A 22,251-nucleotide genomic window follows, 5' to 3' on the forward strand; every position below is an offset into this window, starting at 1 on the left:
AGCAGTCGTATGCATGGAAACAACGTGGTCAGAATAGGAGCCAATTATGCAGCGACATTAAACTGTCGTGTATGCGGAAACAATGTGGTGATATTGGAACTGATGGAGGCGTGGTAACAAAGTGCAGACTTGAGCTTTTGGATCTCACCGGCGAGACGTCACCATGTTGGCCGGTGTGAGGGTCTGGCAAAGACAGCGATGGATACCAGCAATTATAATCAAGCCTACCGCGTGGACTTGTCTTCGATATATACCAATCCCCTGACATTACTTTCCTATCAAGCACAAGCCCTTCCAATCCCATATAAATTGTATTAGCGCGTTACGCCAATAGTACTTCTAAAATATTTGGGAAAATTATCCCCAGTAGAGCCTTTATAAAATCATATTGTATGCATTTTTGACCAATGTAAATGCCTCGGCGTGCTTTGAACTGCTTTTGCATCTGTGCATGTTCCTTGGGCTCCTGTCCTCTTTGATGCCTGGTACAGCACCTCCCCTTTTCTCAACAACTAAATGCAAGACATTTTAAGAAACCAGCAAACACTGAAACAGATGTCAGGACTACCTAACATCTGGAGGTGCGGAAGAGCTTCCTTACATTTTGTGATAGCAAGTGATTTCAAAATGTCCTTGAGACAGAGTTGAAAAGGATAACGATAAAATGTGCAGAAAAGCAAAAAGTGCAGTAAATATTGCTTTGACGTCCCGTCACAGGGGCATTGAGGTAAGATATCGCCCCGCCAGAAAAGCACAACAGGCACCACTCCTGCCTGTCCTAAATCTGAAAAGCAGGGGCCTCTCCCAACATGAGAGCTCCAAGGTTAGACAGAGTGCCCTGTCCCCAGTGCCAAGTGTGATGTAAGATCTGCGCACAGAGTGCTTGTTAAAATCCTCCTCCAGACTACTCTGCACATCGAGACTTTACCCGCCCCCTGTCCCATTTGCATAGAGTATCCGGGCAGTGAACATCTCAGGGAGGCCAATGTCAAGAAAGGGCTTTCTGGCATCATTTACCAAGGGATGGAAAGACCGTTGTCCAAGCCAAGACAATCTAAAATGACCTCTCGGTTGAAATTCCCCTCAATATTAGACCTTGTGCTGACCCAGAGCAAAGGAGCCGCCAGTTCAGTTCTGGCGGAGACATATTCGAAGTTCGGCTCGGAGTGTAAAACGGAGTGGGGGCTAGCTGGAGGGGCATTAAGTAACTACCTTAGAATTCGGGTTTCCTCTACCTGAATGGGGGAGGCACTGTGATACCCCAGGCCCCTGCTCCGTAAGTAACTGGGGGGACACACTGAAGAGTACAGATCTTATCTTAATGAACGGGCATACCGTGCCTCTGCCTTCTCTCCGAACCAAGGTAATTAAGGACCCCGCGCCCGACTCAGTTTCATACGTGCGGACATCACTTGGAATTCCTGGCCATTAAACCCGCATTGTGTCGGCCTATAATAAAGCCAGAACAAATGCGTTATTGATATTCGCGACACCGGTAGTATTCAAGGACAAATGGGTGCTTAGTTCATTTACATAAATAATAAAAAGCAGAAGGGGCAAAACTCACCCCTGACGCAGCCCCCTCGCCAGAGGGGAAACATCATAGTATCGCCATTGGCATCCTTTCCCACCCCTCCAACATAACATACATTTCAATTAATAAACACACAACACAATTTTTTCTTGTTTGGGTAAAGTTGCTGCAGGTTTATTACATACACTGTTATGTAAAATAGGTGGGTTATCTTACGATCCAAGGGCAGGCAACCAACTGGGCCGCCTGCCTGCCTGATGAGCCAGGCAGCACTGGGGCGAACCCCACCTGTGCTGCCCTTACTAGTGATCCTCTTCCCGGATCACGCGACCCTTGGTACCTTCTTACTCACGCCCCTTTCAGGGTGGAGCGTAGCATAGCAAACCCCCCGGTTGTTCAGGCCCACAACCGCCCAAAGGACTAGCGGGGCGCCGACACGGTTTCCAGGACCCTTCCATGAGGCTCCTAGGATTTAGCTCGGGCACCCCCTATGGTGCCGCGCAGAGGTACCCTTCGGTACCGGCCTGCTTCCAGATTGCCCTGTAACTCCGCCACAGCTGTGGAGGAGGCCACCGTCGCCGCCAGAGCCTCCCACCAAAACAGCTATAGTCTTACCCGCAACTTCTCCTGTCTAGAGCCTCCTGCAAATCTAGATGAAAGAGAACCATCTCTACTGGTTATAGATGACCCCGTCTATATCCCAGTAGCCCTTGACGTTAGCTTGGATCAGCTAGTGTCTGATGAAACAAAAGACCCTTTTGGCCTGTGAAGTTGTGCCAAGAACTATTCACCCCAGGCGGGGAAGTTCCACTGCGTCACATGACTCAGCCCCGCGCCAACTCTGGGCGGGACGGTTTCAGAAACCCTGGTTCACAATGCTCCACCTATTTGCTGATCCCTTCTAGCACCGTGTGTCTGGACACATGTGTCTCCCATCTCTGGGACAGCAGCTCACTTGTTAGGAGACCGCTCCTACCCCCGCTTGCCTACTTAGGCTAATAGAGCGAGAAGGATTATACTTAACCTTGGCACAGTCCCTTTACTTGCTAAATCATGGCGCACAGAAATGTCCATAACTAGGAGTATGAGACAATGAGCAAGGCTGCCTTCCAGCACTTGCCCTGCATCCCTTTTTCCTTATGGGAATTTCACCCGCTCAGGTCCCACTGGTGAAGCCCCCTAGCCATACCCACTTAGAGAATCTGTCTGATTCAAAATAGGGCACCCTGTCTGTAATTTGGTGCCTAACATTTGCTGTGGGAGATGCCACACTCCGCATAGGTCATGGGAACCTTAAGGAGCACACAATTGTCCCCCTGGCGTACCTCTAAATGGGACTGGCTCCACCCAGCTGTAACGCCAGAGACACACATATCTTAAACCTCTTTACTGTTTTTTTCCACTTTGCACCCTTCTGGTTGCAGCTCTGTGTATTTGTGAAGAGAGCACAACGTCGCTGAATAGCCAGTGTATGTTACCCACTCGCTGATTCTCATCTATCGCTAACAGCCCTTACTTGGATTGAGGGATTGCTGAATGCTACCTAAGGACTGTAGACTAAATGCTCCAACCCAGTTTGACCCCAGAACTTGGGGACAACCAAAGTAGTGACCATGCCTTTCATGGTACATCTACCCCAGCGTTTGACTATCAACATGTTAGGGACCCCAGTCCCAAAAGATACCCCTTCTATTATCTGGTTCTAGACCGTAGAAGGATAACCCCAGGGGCAGACAAGTCTGTGGAACCAGAGGGTAAAGTTGTGTGCAAATACCTGCTCTTTCCTGAATAGTGGGAATGCCAACTGGCCTATAATACCCTGTCGCCATTTGGCTCTAACACAGTGTTTACCAAACTCTTATGCACCGCAGCACACTTGTTAGATGACAACTACCACAACCCACCTGCTGCCCTGGCCAAAGCACGGGTGAATACATCTTAAATGAAGCGACCTGTAACCTGCCCGTTTGCAGAGGGCACATTTTAGCTGCATAGACCAGACCTAGCAAGAAGCGACTAGCTTACGAGCCCCACTCCCACACAACTAAAATTAAACATAGTCCCATCAGGGGCCTGAGGCATTTCCTTCGCCCTCAGTGGGTTGACCTGGACTGCTACAACAGGGCGTCATGAGCTCAAACTTCGACGTGTATCGGTTTCCTTTGTGCTACACCCGCTGGGGGATTAGTATGCTCCACGCCTACTTGCTCGGAGTTGGTGATGGTCCCTCGAGGGGTGAAAGGTCAGGGCCTTATCTCTGCAGCTCGTCCCTCCAGTTTTCTACCGGAAATCTACAGCCTTGATTTCTAAAGCTGTTCCTGGTTCCCTATTAATTATGGTCGATATGCTCTACCAGGTTTGAACAAACATCTTAGCTAATCGTATTCCTGCCTAATTCCCGGGGCTGACTGGTTTAATGCTTCACCAATGGGTAACCCAACCAATTGAGGCCTTACCTAAGTAATTGCTAGCCCTGGTGAACACCTCAATGGTGTCAAATCTGGTTTGAACAATATATGTATTGTGCCCACTATTGGAGACAACTCACCCCTTCGTGGGATGACAACTACACAGGTGCCTACACAAGTCACCCAACAGACACGTTGGCCCTGACTACCTTGTGTTCTGGTGCCAGCTTTGGAACGAGCCTTGCCTTCACTTGCTGCCCCCTGGGAAACACCCTATGCCCGTGCTCCGGCCGCAACGTGGCGATGCCCTCGTGTAGTATCGAACTGACAGCCACCAGGGCCTAATGCGGGGCTGTGTAAATGCGGCCCAGGGTGACCTTAAACAATCAGCTTGGTGTGGATGGGTGCTAACATTGCCTGGCTGAAGGGCAATCCCTTTGGCCATCACCTTGACAATGACTCCTGGCAAGGTGTGCCAATGTAGGTAGAAGTAAGAGTAACCCGGCCCGCCTTTAATTCAGGTACCAGTTATCTGAGTAAATTGTTGAAAGATGCACATTTGAACTGGTAGCTGATGCTGTTCCTTACGCCTGCAAATGCTCTGCTCAGAGCAGCCCGCTAGACAATGGCTTCCCTTGGAAGGCGGTACCAACAGACCTCCAAGCACTTAAGACGATACCTCTGAGTAGGGCGCAAATCTAACAGATGCCCCTTGCATCGGGTACCGCCTCCGACTGTAAACAGCTCAGTGCTACTGATGACTTGGCGCTTCCTGACCCACAGCCAGCTCACCCTGATACAATCTGCGCATGATTGGGACTCAACAGTGCGGCGAAAGCCCGAGACATCCTAGCCTGACCATAGCTCTTCACCAAGCTCCAACACAAGAGCCCTCCACAAACATTGTGGCCTAAAAACATTCACCCTGTGGGGCGGTTGCAGATGGAGCAAACAAATCCTAGGCATTCTCCACCAATGCTGTACATGGAGTTTCTGGTTGGCTACGGTATGCCCCTAAGCCTGGTTGTTTTAATTACCCTTCGTATTGTTCATACAAGAGAGACTTAGTTCCATCAGCCCCTATTACCCTGTGCCACCAAACCTCATTGTGACATCACAGGGACTACCTAACTCACTAGGTCAATCGAGAAACACTGCCCCCAAGTGGCCTTCCCACTTTATGGACCCTAGCCGTACAAATTGGTTTAATGCACCAATAATCAACCTCAAACTGATATATACCATTTTGTCCCACCAGGGCACCCTGTCCGGTTACTGCCAAGGCAGACGCCCCGCAATACCAACTGAAGGCGGAGTAACAAGTTCTGACCTAGAGCTGTTCACAGCGACACATTCATAAAGACGCCCAATATTGTGCAAAACTAGAATCAGCATTCGCCCGCGCTACCCTACAGCAAGGCAGTTCTACAGAAAACATGACACTTGGGCCACTATATGCCAGTAGTCTAAGCCCTAGGTCGGCTGTTCTGGTCATTAATCACATCCTCTCCCCCCCATGTGTGCAGCCTGCAGCACAGGCCTCACGGCCAGGCAAAAAAGGCACCTCAAGACGCCCGCGCTGCTGAGATGCTTCAATCCATTCACACCGTGGAGACCGGCCTAATTCTACCCGAGGTGAGCCGAGAGCAAAGGTAAGGTGCCCCCATGACCCGCTCCAGAAAGCAAGCCAAAGTCGCATGTCAATCTGGACATCTCTGATAAGACCCTCAAATTGTCTAGCATCGCTAGAACGCCACAAGCTGAACAGCAGAGGCCACACTACAAGACTGCCTCCTCTAAAACCTCAGGCATAAGTGCTTACAGCCTGCCCAAGTACGTGACCGGTGGCCCTTGACTGTATAATCCCCACGGAGAGTGGCAAAACCCATAATTTGCCCTCCCAAACACAAAGAACTAAACGATGCCAAAATTGTGTTACAAGCAGATGAGTGTTCTAGCTGTCAAGGGGGGCGTGGCTAGCCAGCCAACATGGCGGACGCAAATTCCTAATGCTCCGGACGATATCCCCTATAATCCGACAATATTATCCTCTCGGTGCACCATCCACGCTGGTAACAAGTGGAGACAGACTGCGGACGAGCTGCCGAAGCCAGAAAATACCTTCGAGCCGTTTTCATCACTGGAGCTGCAGCTGCAGAAAAGAGGGCGGATGTGGCTCCCGCGTGGTGAGGCCAAGCGGCAGGTACTCTCAGCGGACGGCGGCCACCTGCACTGAGATTGCCGTGGTGACACCGGCCCGCCGGAGAGAGGGGCGCGAACTGCTTCTCCCCTGACTCTGGCTCCTGTATGTGAAGCGGACGCGGCTGCTTCGCTGCCACAGGAGGTGCACTGTCCGGCGGGGCCGCCTGTGACACTAAAGTGCGGTGCTGCGAGGCCTGCGGGCCGCTGGGTATCTGCAGATCCATACAATGTGGCGGTTTATCTGGTGAGGAGCGTAGGGGGAGAGTTGCTACCCCTGCGGTGCAGACCTGGGCTGTGGTGCGCTGGCGGGCCCGCCCAGCGGGAGGAGACGTAGCCCGCGCTGGTGCCGCCCTGTCCCGAGGACTCCCCCGGGAGCGAAGTGTTGAGGGGCAAGCAGTAGCGGACGAAGGGTAGAGGCCAGCTGAGGGGCCGTGGACAGCACGCCGGGGCACCCGCAACACGCAGAGCATCCAGAGGAACTGCTTCAGACATTGGACTTGCGCTGGGGAAGAGGTGCCTGGCGGAATCTGCTTCATCAGCACATAAGGTGAGAGGCACGCTCTGAGGCATACGCGGTGCTGCGCGGTTTGGCCTTGACAGCACCATCGCACAGGCTGCGTTTCCCAGGTGCCGGCTGAGCGCTGCAGAGGAGAGCAGGGGGGGCGCTGGGATGGACTGAGGGCTGCTGGGGAACGACTCACAGAGGAGCTGCATCCTGCAAACTGCGTAGCACAGGCAGTTGGCATGCAGCGGGGGTGCCCGAGATAGCCGCACTGACTTCCCGCCCCTGCTCTGCGCCCACGGGGCCTACCCTGGTTGCTGCTGATCCGCCGGTAATGAATAGCCACGGTGTGCACCAGCTTTGTGGACGAGCGGTTACACAGGGTGAAAAACTACCCTTGGTGTGAGACCTACGACACGCACCCTACCCTCGGATTGGGAACATACGGCCTCGCTGTTGGCCTATACACAACACCTCCTCACGGTTCACAACCGCCGCCTGTCCTCAAACGCATAGTAATAGAACCATTAGACGCCTCAGTAGGGAGAGGCACGGCCGTTGCTCTGGAGGAGCCCGCACCTGCCGGCTGAAATAAGCTAGTAAGTGAGAGGTGAGCATTCTACAATTGCAGCGTTCTGTGGAGGGTCTCCGCGAGTAGGGGCCGGCTGCTGGGAGACGCTGCTGACCGCCGCTGGTGGGAGGACCAGTCCGCAAAGCAGACACGAATCCAGTGCACCAGATGCCCACTAAACTGGGGTCGTGCTTAATGCCTCAGCCTGAACACATCATTTGAGAAACGCACGCCCTTGAGACAATCGACCTCTATCCTGAGCTGCTGACGCAGTTGTACCGTATAAGTACCCGCCCCGCCGGACACTGGCTGCGAATGCCCACGGCACAATAGCTAGTGATGGGCCGTATGCGCGCCAGGATGCAGCAAGGACCGCTGCGTGCTGGCAATCTAGATCCTTCGCACTTGAGAGATGAGAGTGAGGCGGAGCCGAAGTCCACGGCGCTGGCGGTCAAAATGGACTCTGTCCTTGCAGCAGTGGAGAAAATAGGGGCCGCCTTAGCGCATACCAGGACATCCCTGGAAAACCGAATTGATAAAGTTACCTCGGACTTCACGCTCCTGCATGCGGACCACCGCAAATTAGCTGACAAAGTCACCGCCCAAGGGCAAACGCTCAAGGAACTACAGCCAGTCACTCACAGTCACGCTGCTGCACTGCAAGACATGATGGATCACATACATGCCCTGGAGGACAGGGCGGAGGACACGGAAGGGCGTTCTCGTCGCAACAATATTCGTGCTTTGGGATTGCCGGAAGAAGAGGAGGGTCGGAACCCAGAAAAGTATGTTAAGAACTGGCTGCGCGAGCTTATGCCACAGGGAACACTGTCGACACAGTTTGCAGTGGAAAGAGCTCATCGGGTGCCAACACAGGAGCCAAGGCCGGGAGCCCGACCGCGCCCATTCCTGTTCAAACTCCTCAACTACAGAGACAGGGAAGCAGGAACTACGAGAGGTCCGGAAGTTAGACGACCTCACTGTGGGTGGCAGCCATGTATGTTCTTCCCTGACTACACTGCTCTTGTGCAGCACCGCAGAAATAACTACATGGCGGTGAAACGCCAGCTCAGGGAACTAGGGTTACCATACCCGCTACTATTTCCTGCCAGGCTGCGAGTGGTTGAGAAGGGTAAAACTCGCTTCTTTGTCTCACCAGCGGAGGCATGGGACTGGCTTGAAGAGGACTCCCCAGGGAGCGAAGCGTTGAGGAGCAAGCAGTAGCGGACGAAGGGTAGAGGCCAGCTGAGGGGCCGCGGACAGCACGTCGGGGCACCCGCAACACGCAGAGCATCCAGAGGAACTGCTTTAGACATTGGACTTGCGCTGGGGAAGAGGTGCCTGGCGGAATCTGCTTCATCAGCACATAAGGTGAAAGACGCGCTCTGAGTCCTACGCGGCGCTCGCGGTTTGGCCTTGACAGCACCATCGCACAGGTTGCATTTCCCAGGTGCCGGCTGAGCGCTGCAGAGGAGAGCAGGGGGGGGCACTAGGACAGACTGAGGGCTGCTGGGGAACCACTCACAGAGGAGCTGCATCCTGCAAACTGCGTAGCACAGGCAGTTGGCCTGCAGCAGGGGGTGCCCGAGATAGCCGCACTGACTTCCCGCACCCGCTCTGCGCCCACGGGGCCTACCCTGGTAGCTGCTGATCCGCCGGTAATGAACAGCCACGGTGTGCACCAGCTTTGTGGACGAGCGGTTACACAGTGTGAAACACTACCCTTGGTGTGAGACCTACGACACGCACCCTACCCTCGGATTGGGAACATACGGCCTCGCTGTTGGCCTATACACAACACCTCCTCACGGTTCACAACCGCCGCCTGTCCTCAAACGCATAGTAATAGAACCATTAGACGCCTCAGTAGGGAGAGGCACGGCCGTCGCTCTGGAGGAGCCCGCACCTGCCGGCTGAAATAAGCTAGTAAGTGAGAGGTGAGCATTCTACAATTGCAGCGTTCTGTGGAGGGTCTCCGCGACTAGGGGCCGGCTGCTGGGAGATGCTGCTGACCGCCGCTGGTGGGAGGACCAGTCCGCAAAGCAGACACGAATCCAGTGCACCAGACGCCCACTAAACTGGGGTCGTGCTTAATGCCTCAGCCTGAACACATCATTTGAGAAACGCAAGCCCTTGAGACAATCGACCTCTATCCTGAGCTGCTGACGCAGTTGTACCGTTTAAGTTCCCGCCCCGCCGGACACTGGCAGCGAATGCCCACGGCACAACAGCTAGTGATGGGCCGTATGCACGCCAGGATGCAGCAAGGACCGCTGCGTGCTGGCAATCTAGATCCTTCGCACTTGAGAGATGAGAGTGAGGCGGAGCCGAAGTCCACGGCGCTGGCGGTCAAAATGGACTCTGTCCTTGCAGCAGTGGAGAAAATAGGGGCCGCCTTAGCGCATACCAGGACATCCCTGGAAAACCGAATTGATAAAGTTACCTCGGACTTCACGCGCCTGCATGTGGACCACCGCAAATTAGCTGACAAAGTCACCGCCCAAGGGCAAACGCTCAAGGAACTACAGCCAGTCACTCACAGTCACAGTCACGCTGCTGCACTGCAATACATGATGGATCGCATACATGCCCTGGAGGACAGGGCGGAGGACACGGAAGGGCGTTCTCGTCGCAACAATATTCGCGCTTTGGGATTGCCGGAAGGAGAGGAGGGTCGGAACCCAGAAAGGTATGTTAAGAACTGGCTGCGCGAGCTTATGCCACAGGGAACACTGTCGACACAGTTTGCAGTGGAAAGAGCTCATCGGGTGCCAACACAGGAGCCTAGGCCGGGAGCCCAGGCCGGGAGCCCGACCGCGCCCATTCCTGTTCAAACTCCTCAACTACAGAGACAGGGAAGCAGGAACTACGAGAGGTCCGGAAGTTAGACGACCTCACCGTGGGTGGCAGCCGTGTATGTTCTTCCCTGACTACACTGCTCTTGTGCAACACCGCAGAAATAACTACATGGTGGTGAAACGCCAGCTCAGGGAACTAGGGTTACCATACTCGCTACTATTTCCTGCCAGGCTGCGAGTGGTTGAGAAGGGTAAAACTCGCTTCTTTGTCTCACCAGCGGAGGCATGGGACTGGCTTGAAGAGTCGGGGCTGTGGACGGGAACGCGGCCGACTGATCCAGAAGACGACACCTCACCAGGCAAGAGACAGACGGCGAAAGGCATCACACGGGAAACCACTAAGAACAGTAGCCCCAAGCCCGGATAAAATGCGACTTGAGCGTCAAAACGTACTAGAAGCAGTCACAACACTGCACCCCGAAAACCAAAGATCGCCTGGAATCCTACACGCAACACACGGTGGTGGTGAGCGGCTCAACGTCACCGTAAACTGAAAATTCTGACGACCTCTGCCTGCCGAAGGTCATCCCGCAGACTGCGGACGGTATCCTGGGCTGGGAATAAGATTATGCTGAACTCTGCGGCGGAACGCTCACGCAAGTAGCCCACTGTTTGTTAATATGGATCTGTTCATGATCTGTGGGGGGCGGGTCTGCAGTGTTATCGACTCAACATGCCCGTTAGGCGTTGCCAGGGAACCACCCAGCTTATAGCCAGGCATCTCTCGGGTTCCCCCACGGACAGCTGGTTTGCACGCGATGGTCCCTAAATCTGCACCTGAGCCTTACTAGCTCAGCAGGCTAAACTGGCTACACTAAACTGGCGCACCACACACATACGGTAAGGAGGGGACAGCCACGGTAGACTGTTACTTGCGCACACACCCCGCCAGGTCACACACTAGACTAGTTTCTACCTATGCAAGGACACAGAAGTTTGGACGGACAAATACGCAAAGTTCGCCCTGGACGTTATGTTTTTCACAGTTTATACCTTGTTATTGTTACCTCAGACTGGTGCACACACTCTTAACCAAGTTCCACGCTCACTAAGACATACCCCACCCCTAGCTTCCCAGATGACCATCCACCCTAGCAATGGCGAGAGTTAACATACTCACGTGGAACATACGAGGCATGCACACTCCCACATGGCGATACTCTAGATTTGCCTACCTCCAAAGACACTCGGTCGGAATCGCCCTATTACAAGAAACCCACATGACACGGCCGGAATTAGAAAGACTGCACAAGTGTTGGAGAAGGCAGGTGTATGGAACGGTGTATTCGGCTCATGAGAGCAGGTGTTCCGTTCGCTAGCACAGGTGTGGTAATAGATCGTGAAGGCAGGTACACTCTAGTACATGAAACATTCAATGGGCAAACCCTATTGTTTGCTTCGCTCTATGCTCCAAATGTCGACCAGGTACCATTCCTAATACAGCTGTCGCTGGCGATGACCCCTTATGCTAGGCTCCCCTGGTTGCTGGGAGGGGACTTCAATTCAGTGCTTGACGTGCACTTAGATAGATCCTTCCCCCCTCTTCGTAAAACATAAGCCGTCTTTAATGCGCAGGCGCTCACAGACTGGCTCTCGCACTGGGCAATGCTGGACATGTGGCGGAACCTCCACCCCAGTGAACGTATTTACTCCTATTACTTGGCGACGCATGACCTACATGTGCGGCTAGATAGGGTGGTGGGGTCCCAGTCTTTGCTGCCACTGGTCGTGAAGTCGGAGTATTTGGGGCGGACACACCCCGATCATAACCCCCTGTGGTTCCAGCTCCGCTGGGACACTGATCGGCCTCCTATACCCACATGGCGTCTCCAACCCACTGCGCTGGAAGACTCTGAATTCCGCTCCTCATTAGGGACAGCTATCCTTACATATTTTGATCTCAACGAAGGCACAGTGAGTAATGCGCTAGTGGAATGGGATGCCCTCAAACCAACACTTAGGGGGGCACAGCTTAGGAGCCACGTGGAACATACGGAAGCAGCTAGCACAATCACTCACCTGCCTTGAATCCCAATTGCTACAATATGAACACGAGGGGGAAGGAGGAGGCAGGCACTCGAACCGTTTGGAGGACCTTAGGACACAACATGCGGAACCCCTGGAGCGCTTGAGATGTCATAACTACGCGGCTCACACAGCCCGCACACACGCCACTGCGGATAGGACAGGCCGCCTGCTCGCCTGGCTATTAAAACAAGAGAGTAACCGCGCTCCGATTGCAGCTATGCGCACACCGGAGGGAGTCCTAGTGCATACACAACGGGAGATTCACAGGGTCGTGGTAGATCATTATACACAACTATCGATCAAGAGTCCGTTGCTCAGGCCAAGACCTGGAGAGGTGCTTCAAGCAGGCCCAGTTAGCCACAGCCTCCGAAACACACCAGGGGGCACTCAATTGTCCCCTCACCCTGGAGGAGATAGGGGACACGATCTCATCAATGGCACCTGGGAAAACACCGGGTCCGGATGGCCTACCCTCCGAATTTTACATTGCCTACCGGGAATATCTTGTGCCGCACTTACATACGCTTTACGTCATGGCGTTGGAGAACGGCATGTTACCCCCCCTCGATGCGCGAGGCGTACCTGGTATCTCTGCTCAAACCAGACCGAGACCCCACAGACTTGGGATCTTATAGGCCATTAGCGCTCCTTAACGTCGATTACAAGATCCTTGCCAAGGTACTAGCAGAGCGTTTGGCACCAGTGGTTTCCGACCTGCTCCACAGGGATCAAAATGGATTCGTGCCTAAGCGGAGCACCTCGTTGATCCTGCGGAGGTTTTTCAGAGTAGCCACAGACAGTATACGGGAGTGGCCAAGAGCAGGTTGCCTAATGTTGGACCTGGAAAAGGCATTTGATTGCCTGGAGTGGCGTTACCTGTCGGCATTGTTGATGCGCTACGATCTGGAACTGGGATTTCTACAAATGGTGGGCCTCTTATACAAGAACCCCACGGTTCGAGGGCGACTGGGTCCGTACATGTCTGGCGCCATACCAATATGTAGGGGTAACAGAACCCCGGCCACCAAAGTAACATCTTGGTTTCTTTATCTGGGGCTAGTGGTCGCTAAGCGAATTCTGACCAAGAGGGGGGAAGGCGCAAGACCCGCCTCATACACAGGCATGGAGGCACTCGCTCTCCGCGTGGGCTAGAGCAGAGGGAACTGCCATCCGCCGGGAAGAGACACTGGGATTGAGGAAGGAGCCCATAGCTGCTCAATGGGAGGGATTGCTCCAGACACTTCAGCAAACTGAGGAGGAATGTTTGGGGGAACAACCCGAGGGGAGGGATCCAGACCCAGGGTAGGTAGCGCAGGCCGTGCCCATGTGTGGCTGTAGTGTTCCATGAATATGAATATTTGAACAGATACCAAGGGTGAACGCAGCTGGCGCCACTGTTGGAGAGTAACAGCCTGACTGCTGTAATGTGAAGCGGGGAGGGGGGAACAGAGGGGTGGTGGGGATACCTGCACCAGCACCGGTCTATGTTGAGGTTGTTGGGTTTTGACTGTTTTAATTACTCGACATCTGTTCAGAAGTCCGCACTGATTCATTTGAAAGACTTTATGCGTTGGACTAATGGAACTATGCTATCACTGAACTTCAACCTGTCATTTTCATGAAATGAGCTGATTACTGGACTTGCATGCATTCTGGTGCAACGGGCGCCCCATGGACACTTGAAATGCTCAAACTTCATGTACCAGAAATATGTTTCCATTATTGATATGTGATCTCATGCATGGATAGTTATAAGAGTACATTACCTTTCATGTACATGTAACCTAAAAAGTCAATAAAAACAGATAAAAAAAAAATAAAATGAGTGTTCTAGTTGTCAATTCTTTAATAAAGGCTATGGCAACTCCTCTGTGTGCCCTCACGCAGCGTTAAGGTGCATGGACGCTATCAGGACCAGACACACAAGTACCAAGCCAAAGAGCCCAAAACACACAAATTGTTCCCCGGATATTTACTGCCACTTATTATGTTACTTTGCACTCGCAATGAAATCTGAAGTTGTTTGCTATGCTTGTCACCTGTGCGTGGTAGCAAGGCAGTAAGAGGGGGCAGAGAACAGACACCAGCAAGACAATTGGTAGTTTGAAAGTGCAAGCAGCCTCATTTTGTGGTGAAGGGTGCTGCCCACAGGATAGTGAATGCCTGTTCAGACTCTAACACCCGACCAGTCAGCGTCTTTTGATAAAGGATAGATCTCTGATATCTGTTGATACAGATCCTCATTGGCCCCAGATTTACCACGTTAAAATAAATGTCTACCAGTTTTAAATCTGGATTTTATTTTTGTATCCCTAGTAAAGCAGTCACGAGTTTTGTGTAACTGCCTGATAGCCAGCCCTGAAACTCTGCCAAGGACAGTTGACAAGGTGTGCCCCCTTAAACCTATTGAAACGAGCACGCCCCCAGCACAAACATGGCCTTGCTTCTGAGTATGCATGTATACACACCTCTCAGCTTGTGTAATCATTTACCACAACATATCAAGGGGGGAGCACGCTCTGTCGCGCGGCATCCACACCCCCGTACCGTGAAGGGGGGAGGCGGGCACTCATCCACCAGCTTCGTATCAAAGGACATGTGAGAGCACAGGATCGGACTCTCTTAGCAGCACCCATCTGGCAACGGAAACAGCTGTGAACAAGGCAGCCCCCCACACACTGCAGAGAGCGAGAACCGAAGGATGGGCGACGACGACTCCCGACGTGCCAATCTCCAAACAAGCCGAAGCAACAGCATCAGCGTGCACCAACACCAACTGAGAGCCGCTCGCCACTGGTGATCCGCAACCAACAAACACGTGGCAAACCCATGTCCCGGTGCCATAACAAACTGCTCTCTTGTCCCCCCTCGCTTATGGGGGCAGCTGCAGCGCAGCGACGAACCGGATAGAGCGCGAATGCGCTATTAAACGTTGAGCACCCAATAGATCCGCACCACGCGTCACCCACTCAACCGTGCCCGCCTCCCCTGCACTACGGACCTAATACTACCAAGCGCAGACAAGCATGAAGCCGCAGTATCAGTTGTCATCTCGAAAGTTCAGGCACTCTTCGATTAAATGAATGTTTTAAGTCAGTGCTGAGAATTGCAGTTACTCTCAGTTCCATTTAAAATCAGTGTAGGAGCGCCCGCACTTTCGCGGCCTCCAGCCCGCGGCCCCTCCCCCATCACCAGGAGGGCCGTAAACAATTTTCAGGCTGCACGAGGTGAGTAGGGACGTCGGACCCCTGGTGCTGCCGTTTGTACCCGGGTAGGAGAAGCACCCAGGCTGCAGCGGACTCAGAGCAACGCTGAAGCACCACCGGCACACCAAAAGCCCACCGCAGAGGATGTGCATGACAAAACTGCAAAACCACTACCAAGACGAGCAAAGCGTGCGCCCGGGTTAACCACCACCGAACCCAAGGGGTAGTCATATCCCTCCACGCTCACAGCAGGGCACACAGGGAAACCAAGGCATGCCCAGAAAGAAATTGTCACAAAGAGCCCCGTTCTCGCTGCCTACAGCCGCAAGGGTGGAATGTGGTGTGGAGAGGTTAGCGTGTCCACAAATCACCGTAAACACCACCAGTACAATCCTCCTCCCATCAGCCGCATAACCTCTGTCCCTCCGGCAGCAGCTGACCGTCGGCTTGGCAGGCCGCCCAGCAAACTCGTTGGGCCCGACCAGTCCGCGAGCCCCCAACAAACATATGTCTCTTGCCCCACAAGCCGGGAAAACAGGTGGCACTCTGGTGGCCGCAGCCACCGCATTCAAATGGCCCAGAGAACCCAGGAAGCCCTGGCCTGCACTCAGCGCCTACTTCGACGCCCGTGATGTCGACGACCCAGCGAGTCTGGACAGCGTGTCCAGACTGCGTGGCTCGTGGCGAGTGCACAATTCGAACGCCTGGGGCGATGGGAGTCTAGCCCGAAAAAGATTGTGCAGCAGCCAGCATGACTCAGGGACAAGGCTCCTCGTGAGAGATACAGAGAAGGTCAACTCACGACTAACAATGCCGAACGCTGCTTCACGACCCGGATGCCACGTCATTGACCCAAGGGGGGCCAGCGCCCCAACTGGACTGCAGGTCACCACCACGCTGCTCCCCCAATGCCAAATCCACTATTGCTACCCAGGGTGGAAGGCCGGAGCGGCCGACCGCACCCCCTCCCCCCTGCCACGGCTACGCTATCGGCCCCGGATCCAAAGTGAGTCGGAGCCATGCACAACCAGGCCGCCTTGTAAACCTCAGCTGCACTCCAGAGGCAGGCGTGGAGCTGTGCAGAGGGTAGCCCCTGCGCGCCCCTCAGAGGTCAGCAACTGGCCACTACTGATAAGAGGGGCACTGAATTCCGGGAGCTTAACATTCCCGAAAATGTAAAACAAATTCATTTCTCGTAAAATCCACAGGAGGGGGCTGGCAGTCAATGAATTAAGCCTCGTGGCTCCAGACCCGAGCCTGCCCAGGGTGACACACTGTGATTGAGAAATACTCTGAGTAATTGAGCCTACGCGAGTACGATCCACTAACATGTAACATCCTGTGATGAGGCATGAGTGAACCTCCACTAGGTCTGCAAGCACAACTACTCACCACAAGCTCCCGGGCCCGACTAAAGGCATGGCAAACAGCATGAAATCCCAGCTCGCAGACCAGTATTCTCTCATAACCTGCTGACGCTGCCTGCACCCAGAGTGTGGCACGGAACCTGGGGACATCGTAACAATCTACAGCCCCCTAACATCAAAATTGACTACACCGTAGCAGGACATGAGCAGAGGCTCCCATAGATCTAATCTCAGCGCCGCGAAACGGAGGGAGCAAGACATTCCCGGGGTTGCTCCTCAAATCCTCCCCCCCCCCCCTCCCCGGCATCACAAGTCCAGCCATGGCTGGGCAGCGCCTACCCTAAGAGGCTGGGGGGGGAGGAGGGCAGCAGACTCATCCTCACTTTTAGCTCCCTCAGGCGTATGAATCTCAGCACGAGGAAAGACGGCGGGAGACGAATGCCAGTGCTCCAGCACATGACAACGCCGCACACCCGGTCACAGGCACTGAGACCCATACGGACCCCAGGCGGACCGAAACCAGCAGTCCTGGGGCCAGTCTGTGATGGGGCGACTCACCACGCGGGTCAAACGACGGTGTATCCCGACCAACGACCCTCACGACGGCGTGTGCGGCGAGCAAAAGAGGGCGCCAAAATGGTGGGGGAGGGATATATGCCCTCCGCAAGTCCTGGCGCCCAGGAAGTGACACCCCTTGTGCGCCGCAACCATGCTGGGGGTACTCCACCCAGAGTCCCTGACCCTGATGGGGGCGGGGGGTGTGGGGTGCCCAGGCGACACTAGAGTGCTGACCTCTCTAGTGGCCCCCTGTGGGTGCCTCGGCCAGCAGCAGAAACGTCACCAACTTGGCCATAACCGCCCCCTGGCGTCCAGATTTTCATGCAGGGAATACAGAAAATTAACCAGGAGGGCTTCTACCCCAAGATTAATAAGAATCAAGTACAACTCGGCCCTGTTCACGCAATCAAACGCGGAGGAAAGGTCCATAAAGGCTAGGTATAGCGGGCAGAGCCTGGCGATATTATATTTACTCACAATTATTGCAATTTCAGGCACTGCTCCAATATACCTCGCCCCTGGTGGAAACCATACTGATAGGGGGACAGAATGTTATTATCACTAACCCAAGACTGCAGACGATTACAAGTAAACCTCCCTAAGATTTTCACTGAGCCATCAATCAGGGATATCGACCTATAGCATCTGGGGAACACTGTCTCCCTTTTTAAATATTGGTACAATTATAGAGAGGGCCCAAGACTTCAGGATCCTGCGACACAAAGAATTATTAAATACATAAGTGAACAGGGGCCCCCAGAGCTTGCGATAATATTTAAATAAATCCCTGGGGATCCCATCAGGCTTCGGGGCTTTACCACTACTGCTCTGCCTGATCACTACCTCCACTTCCTGGAATTAAATCTGGAGGTCAGGGGAATTAGCTAACTGTGCATGCAGCCTTTAGTTACACGCCTCATCTAGCGGCAGCTTGTCTACTGAGGTGGAGTGCTTAATCCAGAGATGTTACTGGTGGTCAGCATGGGCATCCTGCTGGCGGAACCTGTTGATTATGTCCCAGAATGCTTAACTGCAAATCTGGGCAGCTGCTAACTCCTGCTCTTCCCAATCCTTTTTTTCAGGGTTTTCTTCCTGTCCACAAGTTTCTGCTTATAATCCCGCTTTGCCTCCCTGACCTCCCTAGTGACTCTTGGGCGTGCCGTCAGGGCCTTACTCAGATGGCAATTAGCCGCTGAGCAGTTAGCGTCAAACCAACATGCGTGGACTGGGACAGGACGATGTGATTTCAACAAATTATTCCTAATGTGGGTACAGAGAAGTTGATAACAGGTGTATAGGGTATCTCCAGATTTCTCAGCTAAACATTCCCAAAAAGTCAAGTGGTGGCGAATTAAAAGTAGCACTAGGCTCTTTAAGATGCCAAAGTAATCTAAGCCCCACCTCTTCACTGGTGGAAAGTATCAACTCAAGGTGCTGAGGATTTGTCTCTGCCCACAGGGAAAAACCTACTATGGGCAAGGCATTATGGTCCCCCCATGAAGTTTCATTGGTTGAGGCTTTGGGACACCATTGCAAAAGGGGCCTAGAAGCGAATATATAGTCTTCAAGCTGTTAGCTCTCCCTTTGATGCAGGGTGTTGCTAACAATAAATAAAGAGTAGAATAGAACTGTTAACTTGAGACCTTGCCGATCACATCTTGGCTCAGCCTAGTAATCATCTTCCTCCTGATGGTATTGGTTGTTTGAGTGGATCCTTTTGCCTCTACTCAAGTGCTTTGATTGAACTCCACGAAGGACTACTTTACAACTATAACCAGCTCTGTCCACCTCTTCTAGCTCTCTCATCCCATGGGTCTCCAATTGTCATGAATTTTCAAGTCTTGCAAATGTGCTCCCCACTCTCTAAAGAGTGCATTTGTTGTCATTATGAAGTGGGGACAAGAGCAAATGAATGAGAGGCCTGGGAAAATGTCTTCTCTGTTCCACCATGCCGCTACTAATTTCATGCTTGGGGAAATACGGATTATGTCTACGAATGTCCCTGGGTCTGAATCCATTAAGTATGTAGTTGTTTCTGTAGTGTCTCATTTGCAGCAGACAGTTTGGGATTAGTGGTATAGACTAAGACATCATTGCCAACATGGATTTGAATATCCGGACAGAAGTGAACTTTTTTTTATATGAATGACAGTTGGGGCCAGATTTACTAACCTTTCACGCAACAGTGTAGCAAGGCAACTTGCTGTGTTGCATTGTGTGAAAGGGAGAGAGCAGAAATGCGCCAATACTACTAAAATATGTTGCACTTCTGCTCTCTGAAAGCGCTCGTGCGCATTGCAGGCATCATAGCGCCAACGCAGGCACACTTGCACCACGGTACCTACAAGAATGAACATGTGACCTATTACGATTAATTCATATGTGATAAATGTGATATATTGACTCTGACAATGAAATCATTAATATTGTTTAAAGAATCAATACCAAATATTAGTGGGGGTTGTACACTGTTCATTCTTGCACTCATCTAGATGGTGGCGATGTCCTAATCCTTGGCCTTCCAGACACAACTCTGGCCGCACTGATGAGCACCCTGCGTGTTACAGAACACCCCAGGATCTGAAGAAAGTAAAGTACATTGCTCCCACCATCATGGACTCGTATTGGCTCCAGCAACTGACCTGCACCACCCTCAACATCAGCTGCCTGGAAAGCAGACACGACTGGCTCACCTGCATATCTGACTGACAAACTCTATCTGAGGTGGCTCTGGACACATGCAGACAGGATATCACTGGAAACGCAGTAAAGAAAACCAAATAAGAAACATGCCTTCTCCATCTGTGCTTTCAGGCCAGGAAAGGCATTCCCTTGTCCCCCAGCATCTCCCCAACAGGCATTCAATTCAGGAAAGACCTGAAGACAACTCTACTGCATGCCACCCCGACAGATGTCCCCTTCCCCTCTAAAAACGTATCATTTGCTAATCCCACTACCTCGGAAACCGATAGAGTCTTTGGCTGTCTACAGTGCATCTGCTTCTGGCTAGGTTTGTGCCATGTAAAACATACATACAAACATAACACCGGGAGGGAGTAATACAATTTAAGTTCACATTTTGTTATGTAGAGATTTAACACAAACGTCATAACAATATGTATTTTTACATGCTAGACTACTAAAACCTCAACAATTCGGCCGTTTCAGGCTTTCTCCCCCTGCTATTATTGCACACCACTACAATACATATTTTAACCTGCATGGTACGTTTTGTACCTTCAGAAAAATGAAAGAATGAGGGGGTTTGTGTTGTATGGAGTACTGCACTGTGTTTTTCTAGGTAACTGATAATTAAACTGTCAGTCAACATCGCACAGCATTCCCCGCAGCCAGCTCCAACGAATGTAAAGTACCTGTCATTTTTTCTTGTATTAAAGCGAAATTAAATCGACAGATTCCAAGAACAGACCCGTAAGTGATATGAGTAATCAAACACACAATCAATGGGAGTTTTAATTTTCCCCGCGGGTGGCTGGGTGGCCTCATAGGGTACATCATTCACAAGGTTAATTGCATCTCCTTGTTGATTGCCCTTTGCGTGCAGTCTGTTGATGTCAATATTATCCGCTTAATTCAGGTTAGCAGTCGCACTCCATGTGCCCTGCAACGTAATCTGTAGGAGCACCTTTTAGTATGCATTTCCATTCATGAAGAGTTAAACAAGGCAGCCAGACGTTTACGACAGCCTACGTTTATTCAAAACTCCCATCTGAAAATAGCATGCTGCCGCAGATTGGAGGATACAGGGGAGTGGCGCATATGGAGGGGTGTTCTTGTCTCTGAGAGGTAGACTAAACCAGTGCCAAACTTACTGAAACCTGTATGGAGAGCCGGCCCAGAGGCCCTGATAATCTGCAGCCCACCTGGCCAACTCTGAATGACACCTGCATGTCTGAGACCTGAAAACCATGTGACTTTGTGGAATACCTGCAAGTCTCCTTTTATGATTAAATACATTTTTATTGATGAGATAAATACAACAAACAATACGCACTCTTCACCATCTTAATCCAGCCATTCCAGCCAGAGCATCAGAGCCGGAGAGTCAATGAACCAGACACCGAGCGAGACGCTGAGGCAAGATGGTGACCAACACCCTCGGACTGGTGTAAAAGGGAGCACATCGGGCAGAAACAGCAATTTACCACCAAGCCCTGAGGATATAACGCATTATCCATACCGCAGGACTCATAGTAGGCAGTCGGAGACGCACTTACCCCGTGGCAAAGTGAAGAGCAGGAGCCGGCGGGAAGAGAAAGCAGGAGAAGTAAGTGGGCCTGACCGGGACCAGCCGACCAATGAGACGGCCCGAAAATTACTGGTTTGAGATGCGAGGCAGAGTATCACCAGCGGGGACAGGTATAACAGCGGAACAGGATATAATGAGACCCCTGAGCAGCAGGACTTAGGAGGTTAACCATAGCACCAGTACATCAGGAAGAAGACGCCTGACCTTAAGATGGCGGCTTTACCCCGGTGAATCTGAGCGGCCCACAAAGAGAAATCCGGTGGAGAGGGAATTATAAAAGCACCAGACACTAAGAGGGGGCAACTCCTAGAGCTTTGGCTCGCGGACACCAGGTTTGGGATGGTGTATATTGGAGCACCAAGCTGGATCACCGTGTCGCCTGACCCTACAATGGCTGCCACCATGAGGTTTATGTCACTCCTGATATCCCTGGTCACAGATCTCCTTGCCTCACATAACTTGAAGCTAAGTAGAGGATAGTCCTTCAGTGCAGTGATCTGCAATATATTGTTATACCTCTGTTCCGAGATTTCATTTAACACTCTGCCTGACCTCAAGATGGCCACCACCCTTGTGTTATAACCTTGCCACAAAAGTCTTCTATGTGATCTGCGTGTTGGAGGCAGAACGAACAAAGAGCACTCAATCAAATAACCTACCCCCACGAGATCCCCTCACCCTTAAGATAGAGCTGCAACATGGGACTGTGAGGAGGTGATGTAAAGGACAGCACCCACACCAGTTAAG

General features: G+C 52.3%; 1 long non-coding RNA gene across 2 annotated transcripts in view; it reads right to left on the minus strand.

The window, feature by feature from the left end:
- The window catches only part of LOC146865571 (uncharacterized), a 109,495-nt gene extending 87,817 nt beyond the window's left edge, over positions 1 to 21,678 (minus strand). For both annotated transcript variants that reach the window (XR_014970326.1, XR_014970325.1), the window contains exon 1: positions 21,473 to 21,678. This is a non-coding gene — a long non-coding RNA (uncharacterized LOC146865571). The remainder of the gene's footprint in view (positions 1 to 21,472) is intronic.
- Between the last annotated feature and the right edge of the window lie 573 nt (positions 21,679 to 22,251).

This window comes from Triturus cristatus, chromosome 2_1 (assembly GCF_964204655.1).
Source record: "Triturus cristatus chromosome 2_1, aTriCri1.1, whole genome shotgun sequence".
NCBI classification, from domain to species: Eukaryota; Metazoa; Chordata; class Amphibia; order Caudata; family Salamandridae; genus Triturus; species Triturus cristatus.